This window comes from Mus caroli, unplaced genomic scaffold (assembly GCF_978045245.1).
Source record: "Mus caroli unplaced genomic scaffold, Mus_caroli_1 scaffold_6, whole genome shotgun sequence".
Classification (NCBI taxonomy): domain Eukaryota; kingdom Metazoa; phylum Chordata; class Mammalia; order Rodentia; family Muridae; genus Mus; species Mus caroli.
The window spans coordinates 82274964-82286596 of NW_028227261.1; the positions used below are offsets into that span (position 1 = coordinate 82274964).

At 39.3% G+C, this 11633-nt stretch overlaps 1 pseudogene; it reads left to right on the forward strand.

The window, feature by feature from the left end:
* The first annotated feature begins 9239 nt into the window (after positions 1-9239).
* On the forward strand, positions 9240-9984 carry LOC110293340 (heterogeneous nuclear ribonucleoprotein D-like pseudogene; annotated as a pseudogene).
* Positions 9985-11633: the final 1649 nt, after the last annotated feature.

The following is an 11633-nucleotide window of genomic DNA, read 5'->3' on the forward strand; positions in this document are numbered from 1 at the left end:
AGAAATGTGTTATATCCACCTGTGCCACAAGCTTTGTAGAAAGTATAATAAGTCTTGTAATAAACTTGTCTCCTAGGACCAGATGGTGCTCGGCCCCTTTGGCAGGAAGCAGGAATCTTACCTCTTTTCTTAGAATATCCTGCAACTCCTAAAATGTTTCTTGTGAGGCCTTATCTCTTGGAATAGAGAAGGAAGAAGTATACCACAGAAGGGAAATAAAAGCACCCCACCACGACGTCAGTGTGTCTAGAAAGGCCTAGGTTGACTTCTGTCCTCTCATGTACCAGAAAACAGAAGGGTTAGAAGCAAGGCTGGTTTTACTGCCCCCAAACAAGCAGAGACACTGGCATCTGACTGCATGTGGCTGCTTTGTGTTTCTCTTAATAATCTTTGGGAACAGTTTTGTGGCATGCTCCTCTGAATTTTAGCTTTCCCCTTACATTTAAATGCTCCCTTTGCAGAAGAAGGGAAGGCTCAGGAGCTTCTAGGGGAAAATAGATATAAATAAGCCACATGTTTGATAAAAGAAAAAAATGGAATAATCTTGAGGCCACTTACTTAATAGTATAAAAGCAAGTAAAGAGTTAATGAGGAGTTGGTGGTGGTGGTGATGGTAGGAGATTCTGAGCAACCAAGCTTTAAATAGATATTTGAAACTGGAGGAAAGATATTTGAGTTGAGAGCTGCAGGTAAGCTGCATAAAATTTATAGTTATATTGTATGTAGGGGGTTGCTTTCTGGTGATAAGGTTGCTTTTGACTTATCCCTGCTCCTTGAATGTAAGCCTTACATAAAATCCAATAGAAATAAAACAAACAAACAACAAGAAGACCCTCATTGATTCACTGAATCAGACATTACTGGTATTGTTATTTTATTCTGAAGTGGGTTCCTTTTCTGGGGTGAGTAGATGTTGCATCTTCTCAGGAGACATGATACCTATATCTCACTGTTTCATGGGATTATGCCCTAGACTATCAATGGCTACCCAACTGGAAAGAGCATGATGATGCTGTCACATAGACACTCATTTTAACGACTTCATACTAATTCATGCATGTAACAAATTTTATATTTTTAGCTTTTGAAAATCAAACTTGAGGCAAAGGTTTTGGGACATATTATTTATTTAGAAGTGCTTCTAGCAAGCAAAACTGACAGATGGAGAAGTGCTTAAAGTAAAGTATACACGCTAGGATATACTCCAGTGAACACCTAGGTGCAGGCCTGGTGGAGATTCAACTGAGAAGCCTGCCATTGTCTGTAGACTCACACACTCCTTTCTCAAGTTTACCCCTCCAATATTTGGTTTCTTACCCTATTGTAGGCTAGAGATTGTTCATAGGTGAAGAGACAGAGATAGAGAAGTCCTATATAAAATCTGTCAGCAATATACCAACAGTTAGTGATTTCTGAAATCCCAGAGAGCTTCTGGCAGGGCACTGTAATATACACTTACCTATTACTTAGTATTATAACCTTTTGACTTTGCTATTAAGGATAATGCTATAGTGTGCATATTTAATTTATAATAATAATTATTATATTAATATATATAATAAGTATAATAATTTATAATAAAATGCTTTACCATTTTAGTTAATTTACTTAGAATAGGTTCACAGTCATCTATTGGATGGAACACAGGGTCCCCAATTGAGGAACTAGAGAAAGTACCCAAGGGGCTGAAGGGGTCTACAACCCTATAGTTGGAACAACAATTTGAACTAATCAGTACCCCCAGAGCTCATGTTTCTAGATGCATATGTAGCAGAAGATGGCCTAGTTAACCATCATTGGGAAGAAAGGCCCCTTGGTCTTGCAAATTTTATATGCCTCAGTACAAGGAAACACCAGGGCCAAGAAGTGGGAGTGGGTTGGTAGGGGAACAGGGCAGGGTGGGTGGGAAGGTATAGGAAACTTTCGAGATAGCATTTGAAATGTAAATGAAGAAAATATCTAATTAAAAAAAAGAAGGAAAAAAGAGAATAGGTTCTTAGATATTGGATTGCTTTGTTGAGGGCATTTTTAGTTTATCGATATGCTCTAGCAAGGTCACATCGCCTAATCCTTCCCGAATTGTTGCACCAACTAGGGACCAAGTATTCAAAGATATGAGCCTATAGTGGCATCCTCATTTAAGTCACCACAGCATATGATTTGGAGACCATCTGACTAGTATATTTTAAGACGTGTGTTTTGCAGAAGGCCACCAGCAATTCATGTAGGTCTCTCAAGATTTGTTAGTTATAAACATCAAAGAAATGTTTAGAAAATGTAGAGAAAATTTTGCTGAGTCTATTTCAAGTGCAGGGGGTGAGAGAGGTTATGAAATGAGTCTCTTAACTTCAGTTCTACTTCTGTATGTACATTAATGATCTAGCATTTCTGATTGTAGGAAACAAACTGAGCTGGAATTATGGCCCAGGCCCATGATACATTTTTAAATAGGTTCAAATTGTAATTAGGATATGCATGCATGTTGGCATCAGAGAAAAATGTGAGCCTTTCAGTTTTGAATTAGCTTATTTTAGCTGAAATGAAAACTGGAATTTGCTAGGCATCTAATTTAACTCACTCACCCACAATGTCATAGATCTGATGGCTGCACTAGGTGTCACTATAGGAACTTCACTGAGTGAGAGACAGCCTTAAGAAGAAAATATAAGTCCACTTTAATTGACTGACAGGATCTTACATTGAGGGTCCTTCTCTTCCTGTATTTTCTCTAGAACCAACCATATATTTTTAAGATTCCGAGTCATACACATGGTCATTTTTAAATGACTAAATTGTCCAAATAAAAATCTTTCTGATTTGAGAGAATTAGGTCTTTTCAGAATAACCAGAAATAATTCTTGCACATGAGCATGAAATGTAAGTAGAAATATATGTAAGGTTTTAGTTCAACAAAATTCATCCTTAGATGCATGGTGTTGATTAATTTAAATACAGTTTATCTAAATAGTATTTCCCCTTCCTTCTAGAGAAAATAAATGATACTAAGATGCTATGTATACAAGTATTTTTGGTTTGGAAATTAAAGAAGTACTACTTTAAATGCTTTCTATACTTTTATTGTACATTTTCTATTTATCTAGTTCATCCCATGCTATACATTAGAAATTTTGATAGTTCTCATAGCTGTAATCTAACAAGAGATCTTTAGTTTAAGCAATGACATGTTGAGTATAATTGGAACATGTGTTTCGGTCACCATAAAGATCATCATTGCAGATGCTTTATATAAAGGTTGAAGGTGGGCCTGCAAAATGGCTCAGTAGATAAACGTGTTTGCCTCTAAGCTTGACGACCTGAGTTTTATAACTAAAACTCATACAGTAGAAGCAGAGAAATACTCCCACAAGTCTTTCTCTGACCTCCATATGCACTATGGCATGCTGCTGACAGTTCACTAACTAACTAACTAAATAAATAAATAACTAGTTAGCTATATAAATAATGAAAATTCAATGTGACACCACTGAAGGAGAGAAAACATGAATCTAGACACCAAATAAGCTAAACTATCACCATCCCTTAAGTGTACTTGACTTCTTTTTGTCTAAAAGCATGGAATCTTTCATTCTGTGTCAAGCAACTCAGCAGCTTTTTCTCTTAAAAAATATAGTTCACAATCCATTAGGGACCTGAGCAACTGTTATATTTTTCCAATGCCTGCAATACTTTTTAGTGCTCAATAGATATTTTATAATTATAACTCCATGCTGGCTATGTAGTACATAGCACATAAAATCTTTATTTTCAGGTAAGTGCAAAAAATGTATCTTAGGCTACTGATAGCTCTAGCTTGTTTATTCATCTCCATAAAAACTATGAAACTGAGTGTCTGAAAGCATTTTAAAGTCAAAAGAATCTCTTAGAGCTAAAGACAGTTCAAATGTGACATAAAGATTTCAGAGCTAGGACATATTTAATTTGGAAAAAGCTTCTAGCAGCCTACATAATCATTATGAGCTCAACAGTAATTATCATAACAATTGTACTGCTATTCTTTTAAATTGTAATAATTATAGAAAGTGCTTATAGTATTCATTATTGGTGCAGTTTTCTTTTCACTTTCTAGATTTTGGTATTCATAAAAACCATGGGTTTGAAGTAGAGACTGAAGAATTTTCCTTTGCCTGGGCAGTATTAAGGACTTACACTATTTGTTGATATGGGGCAGATCTGGAGATTCCATGTCCTACTTACTTAGAACTGTGGAACTAGACCATTCCTAGAATCTCATCACCACCCTTGGCCCTGACGCCAGAACTCCCTTCAGTGCCTCCTTGTTTCTAATATACACCCTAGGGTAGTTGAAAGGACCGGCCTTATGAGCTAGATTGCTATTAGATCCTATCCTCTCAGGAGTCCTTAGCATCTTTAAACATATTGCTTCTTTTTTGAAGGCTCAGTAGACTCTAGTTGTGGACTGGAATCTGGATTAAGTAGGAAAGGGGGTGGAGGATGTCTAAGATACCCTTCTGGATACCAACAGACAGATGGGCATCTGGCAATGCTGCACTTGAGTTTATTCAAGTTTATTAAATATGATAGTAAGATATTTCAGTCACAGGTGTGTAATACCCAGAATAGCATTTCCCAAACATCAGCTTATAGATCTCAGACATCAGAATCATTTGGATAGTGGAACTTCCTGGATATCTACGGAGAGGATTCAGGGACTCTGAGAGCCCAGAAATAGGAAGCCTCTTCTTTGCTATTCAAAGATACCACTACAGAGACCACTGGCTTCAGAAGCATAGTTGGAAGGATGAAGAGCTTTAAGTTTTAAGAGTTGGGAAGAGAATAAGCAGAGAAATGTGAGATCCAAATTCACCCTGGCAAGTAAGCCAGCAAGGAGGTTTGGAATTTTGGAACAAAGAAGGGCTAGGAGTGTATATAGATAGAATACAGAAGAACTGTCACTAACCTTGAGACCATAAAGCCAATTGTTTATGTAGAACCATTTATTTACTCATAAGGTAGCGATTGACTGAGACTATGTACACACAGGGAGAAACATACACATGAACACACAGACCCAACCACATATACATATAGATGTACGAACATACTCCCATACACATTCAGACACAAACACAGACACAGAAGTAGACACAGGAAAACAAGCACACATCTACAACTACATAGACACAGACATACAGACACATACACAGACTTGCTGTAAACTGTTGACCTCAGAATTATAAGATTTTCAATTCTGTTCTTTTAGAGATCCAGGTATACAACAGGTTGGTACAGCAGCCATAAGAAGATATGATGATATTTTTACTGACTTTGGGTGAGACAGAAATGGTGTTGCAGTATATGTAGGCTATCATTTATAACCCTGAGAGAAGCACTTCTAGTAGCTGCATTCTTGCCTATCCTTTTAGACAATCTGTAAGAATTTTCCCCCCATATTACTAATAGGTGTTACTGAGTAATTAGAGCAATGTTGAACTTAATTTATTTACTTGATAAATTATGGAACTTATTAATGTAGTACTTGACAAATTTAGATCTGTAACTCACACTCCTTATATTCCCTTATTCTAAAGTTACAGATACACTATAATACAACCAAATAAACCCCAATGAAATGTGTAGTATCTACTTCATTCTATCGTATTCCTTAAATCCAATACTTTGATTTTCCTTCTAGCAAGAGTAAGTCATCTCACACATAGGATAATGACCATTTGTTTGCATTTTATTATCTATATTATATTTAGTTAATGTTAATAGAATGCAACGAGGTTGGATTCCATGGCCTTTGTTGATTGATATAAATAATCCTTATATTCAAATAAAAAAAACCCAATGTTTAATTTAAATGCATTTTTACTTTCTTGGAGATTTTAGAAAGAAGTATAAAAATATGAATGCACATGTTCGCATGCAGAAGTGAGAAGCCACACACACACACACACACACACACACACACACACACACACAGAAGCCATACATAACAGAAAACAAAAGCTGACAAATTATATTCAAACTTTATTCTTTAGGCTGCTGATAAGTGGTGAACACATTGTTGTGGGCCTGGGTACCAGAGGTTTTACACGGAGATCTCTGGCTAGGCCTGGTGTAAGGGTTCCAGTGAAGGGAAGTGAGAACAGGCAGGGAGATGAAGTCTCTGCTGTGCCTTCTAGGTCACTCAGTAATTCTGAGCTTTGCACTGAGTCAGGTTGGGTTGGGCCCACGAGAAGCCAACTATCCAGTGAGGAGTGTGGTGGGACCTCAGGTGGCTCTTTGGGAGAGAAGATCTCTTCCCAGGTGTTACGGCTCTTGGAACAAAAGGCTCAGACGACGGAGTAGTTCTTGTGCACCTTTAATTCCCTGGATGGATTTATATACAGTTTTGGGTGTGATTCAGGGTTCAATAACAGGTACCTCTCAATGGCTTGGACAGAGAGTTTTAGGGAAACCTTATTTGCATGTGGGAAGGCTTGATGCTGCTCCTACATGACTGATAGCCACCACCTCTCCTGTGGGGATTGTGGGGGCAGTAACTTGGACAGGAGCCAGGGGTCCAGAAGACATGATTGAATGCCTTCTGTCCCATGTAGGTGTAAATCACCACCCACCGGGTCCCCCCCCCCCCCCCCGCGGCCAGGGTTCAAGACTTATGCTCACCTGGAGACCAGGCTGTCTGTGAGCAGCCCATTGCACCACACATTGTCTTTGTAGTGTGATTTGTACTGATTGCAAAATTGTTCAAAAGTTTAAGCAGGCATTTAAAGAGATGTATAATTATCATTCCATTTTCCTGTAGTTTTTTTTTTTTTAATTGATTATATGTAAGTACACTGTAGCTGTCTTCAGACACACCAGAAGAGGGAGCCAGATCTCCTTACGGATGGTTGTGAGCCACCATGTGGTTGCTGGGATTTGATCTCTGGACCTTTGGAAGAGCAGTCGGGTGCTCTTACACATTGAGCCATCTCACCAGCCCCTCCTGTAGCTTTTTAATTAACATGAATGTTGGATAAGAAAACAAGTAACTTAGGGTACACTCAGCAGAAAAATAATTTACTAGCAAATAGTCTGACAATCAACTTTACTGCTACTTATTAGAAATTAGTATCTGTATTAAGAATTAATCAAGGATTTTAACTTCACCTTGGCATTTTCTTTTGTCTTGATGATGCTTTGTTTTATGATGCTGTTCTGTGAGATACATGGCCTAAAGCAAAATGCACTGAAGTCACACCTATATTTTATGTAAGGCACCCATCTGATATTAGTGCTTAGGAAGGCTAGAATTATGAGTTAGGAAAAAGAAGCTGACTTTCTGGCTATTCTTGCATTCAGGCCCGAACCCTTTTAAATTTACTCATCACTATTCAGGAAGCATAATTTATGTCTCCATCAAGAAACAATTGGTAGGATCAATTTTCAAAAATGTGAGTGGAGAAGAAACCTAAAATGGCTATGTGTCTCAGAACTCCATATACTTAAATCACCAGAGGATCTTGTCTCTGAATTACCTTTATATCCCTAAAGCCCAAGTAGCTCACTGAGTGAAAATGTCCTTTAAGATGTCTGAGTCTGATTCAGATAGCTCTTTTTTCCCTTTCTTCTTTCTAAGTGATTCCTCCATATACGCCTTACAAAGTTCTAACTTTTGCTGTCTTCCTACTCTGTGTGGAAAGCAGGTTTGCACATGCTTATGATTGACACTGGACTTAATAGACTGACGGCAGCTCTTTGATCATGATTTTAGGCTCTCAATCGAAAAGTTTTTTAATAGGTGGTTTTATATTTTCTCTATAAACTTAGTAAGAATAATGACTAGAGAAATAATGAGAGGCCCTTACATTCCTCCATGTATCTTGAAGTTAAGACTGATGTTAAATTAGTTAAAACTAATGTAGCTAGTAATCCACAGAGGTTGCAAATAAGAGAATGACCAGCACTAAGAGCAATATTAACCAAGGAGCATTTTTTTTTCACATATTTTGCTTGGCAGAACTACCATTATTTTCTGAACGGACTCTTCCACAGGAAAACTCACCAGATCTGGACAATTGCAGGGTCCAGAACAAAAAGGTGCATGGGGTGAGGCTAAATCCTAGGTTGTATCATCTTGCTTTTGGCTAACTCAGAGACCTTGAAGGCCTTTTCATGAATTCCCATGGATAATCATACTGCAGGTGCCAAACTCCCTTCACATTTTGTCACTCCAGCCAACAGTCTGTCTTGGGTTAGCCACCAGATGCTTCAGTGTATTGTCACAGACAGAAACATGAAAGCTGTCCTTATGCACTGTATAGATAAATAAGTCCCTTAGGAACACATGATTTCTGGAAAGAGAGGGGCACAAGTTTAGGCCATTAAGCTTTTGAGCCTCCACATTTAGCCTGTGATAGGGAAGCAAGGGCTTCCAGGGAGACAAGCCATGGCTTTCCACACACACGGGACCTAGGACAGGCCTCCATTTTCTTGGGTGACAATACAGAAAGAAAATTTCTACATTCAGTTAAATTTTTTCTGGTTTACAAGGCAATCTTCTGATCTCTTTTAGCCTCTCTTCCCCTCCCCCTTCCCCTCCCCTCCTCTTCCCTCCCTCTCCTGCCCTTTCTATTCTATTCTCCTCTCTCCTCTCTGGGAGGCTTTATCTCCTATTTATGTTTCTTTCCACAGCTCATTGTTGTCACCATTTTTCAATTCCCCTTTGTCCTCTGTTCAGTAGTGTCTACCCCAGATTCCTGCTGTGTTCCTGCTGTGTTCATGGACACAGCTCTTTCACCATGTGCAGCTCTCTCATCTTCCACTCAGCCAGTAGGACAGATAATAAATAAATCTTGAGTTTGGAAGCATTTCTTCATGCCCTGAAAGACATGCATTTTGATCTTTAATTTTCAGTCAGATGACTCTAGGTGTTACCTTTGTTAGTAGCAAACATCCTTTGTATTGGTTCCCTCTCAGTCTGCCTGACAACTCTGGAACACAAGAACTCAAATATTAAAGGAGATGGGAGATTTAAGATGCATGGCAGTAGGAGAGCAAAGTCTTTGGCTTTATGGAAATGAAGAAAGTGATCAGGAAGAGACATTGATTTGTATGTCAACATAGGACACAATGATTTCAAAATAATCTCACTAAAATATTAAATTTAGCTCTTCCGCCGCCATTATAAAGCTAGCTCCTTATAACGCTCCGCCGCTGCTCCCGCCGGGACCAGACTGCGCGCCAGCACCCCATCCCTGATGGCTCCGCCACCATGGAGGACATGAATGAGTACAGCAACATAGAGGAGTTTGCAGAGGAATCCAAGATCAACGTGAGCAAGAACCAGCAGGATGACGGTAAAATGTTTATTGGAGGCTTGAGCTGGGATACAAGCAAGAAAGATCTGACTGAATATTTGTCTCTATTTGGGGAAGTGGTAGACTGCACAATTAAAACAGATCCAGTCACGGGAAGATCAAGAGGATTTGGATTTGTGCTTTTCAAAGATGCTGCTAGTGTGGATAAGGTTTTGGAACTGAAAGAATACAAACTGGATGGCAAATTGATATACCCAAAAAGGCCAAAGCATTAAAGGGGAAAGAACCCCCTAAAAAGGTCTTCGTGGGTGGATTGAACCCAGATACTTCAGAAGAACAAATTAAAGAATATTTTGGAGCCTTTGGAGAGATAGAAAATATTGAGCTTCCCATGGATACAAAAACAAATGAAAGAAGAGGATTCTGTTTTATCACATACACAGATGAAGAGCCAGTAAAGAAGCTGTTAGAAAGCAGATACCCTCAAATAGGTTCTGGGAAGTGCGAAATCAAAGTTGCACAACCCAAAGAGGTGTACAGGCAGCAGCAGCAGCAACAGAAAGGAAGCAGAGCGGCTGCAGCCGGCGGAAGAGGTGGTGCTAGGGGGCGTGGAAGAGGTCAGGGCCAAAACTGGAACCAAGGATTTAATAACTATTATAATCAATGATATGGAAATTATAATAGTGCAATATGATCTCTAAGAGAGCACGTTTTGTGAGGTATCCTCTAAAGAAGAGGAGTGTAAAGTACTCATGTAGTAAGAATACATGAGGGTCATATTTATTCTTCAAATTCTATTGTATTGTGGCTTTTATTCACTCATTTGTGTGTATGAGAGAACATATATTAAAAAGGAAATTTTACTACATTCCAATTTACATATAGATTTCTTTTTAACTGATCCTGTTTACCCTCTCTTCCACTTTGCCAATGTATTTTTAATTTGTCTATAGAAAATAGAACAACTGAGGAATTAGCTTGGACAAGGACTGAATACAACATCCCAGAAAACACACTAGAGAACCTTTAGGAAGAGAAAAATAGAAAAGTTTTCAAGTCTTTGGGACTCTTGGAGAAGCCCTCATCATCTTCCCAGCCAAAAACAGGGAAAGAGGGAGGAGAATGAGAATGGGGGGGGGGAGAGAAAGATTCTGGATTTTTCTGCTCTTGACTATAAAAAAGCAGATTGGGCAGGAACAATTTTGAGTTAAAAGTTTGTAGATGGTTTGAAGTATCCATTCCTCCACTGGGAGTCCTGTTTAACTACTGAAGATGGTCTCTTCAGCTTCCATATCCCCAACTGCTGGGCATTTTAGCTAAGGTTACCCATATTGAGTCCTGGGACTCTCCCACATCCCAGGTCTCTGGGTTTTTTCCCTCCCCCTTGCAGCTGCATTTTCCCATTCATTCTCGTTGCCCTCTGACTCTCTCACCTGTGTCTGCCCATACCTGATTTTACCCCTTCCCTCTCTTACCCAGGTCCCTTCTTCCTGCTGGTTCTCATAGCTTCCCTCCCCCCCTTTCTAAGTGGGATTTAAGCATCCTCATTTGAGCCTTCTGTCTTGTTTAACTTCTGTTTAAGGTCTGTGGGGTATATCATGGTTATTCTGTACTTTTTGGCTACTATCCACTTATCAGTTAGTACACGCTCCAGTCTAAAGGAAATGCAGGGACAAAAACAGAACAGAAACTGAAGGAATGGCCAACTAGAGACAGGCCTGACTTAGGATCTATCCTATGGGCAAGCACCAATCCCTGACACTATTACTGTTGCTATGTTGTACTTGCACACAGGAGCCTAGCATGCCTGTCCTTTGAAAGGCTCTACTAGCAGCTGACTGAGACAGATGCAGATAGTCACAGTCAAGCATTGGAATGATGTTGGGGACTCATATGGAAGAGTTAAGGGATGGATTGAAGGAGTTGAAGGGGATGGCAACCCCATAAGAAGACCAACAGTGTCAACTAGCCTGGGAGCTCCCAGAGACGGAGCACCAACCAAAGAGCATTCACAGACTGGTTCAAGGCCCCCCAGCAGTTATGTAGTAAAGGACTGCCTTAACTGTCCTCAGCAGGAGAAAGTTCAATCCTGCAGAGTCTTCATGTCCCAGGGTTGGGGATACAGAGAAGGGGCACCCTCTTAGAGGCACAATGAGGAGGACTGGGGAAAAGAACTCTGTGAAAGGTAATTGGCAGGGTAGCAACACTTCGGATGCAAATAATTAATAAAACTTTTTTTTTTTTAAAGAAGCAGGTTAGATGTTTAGAGTAAAGTCTGTCCTCTTTTGCAAGAATGGTTTCTCTCCATATACAGGGAAAAAAAATCATAGGGCTCAGATCTGT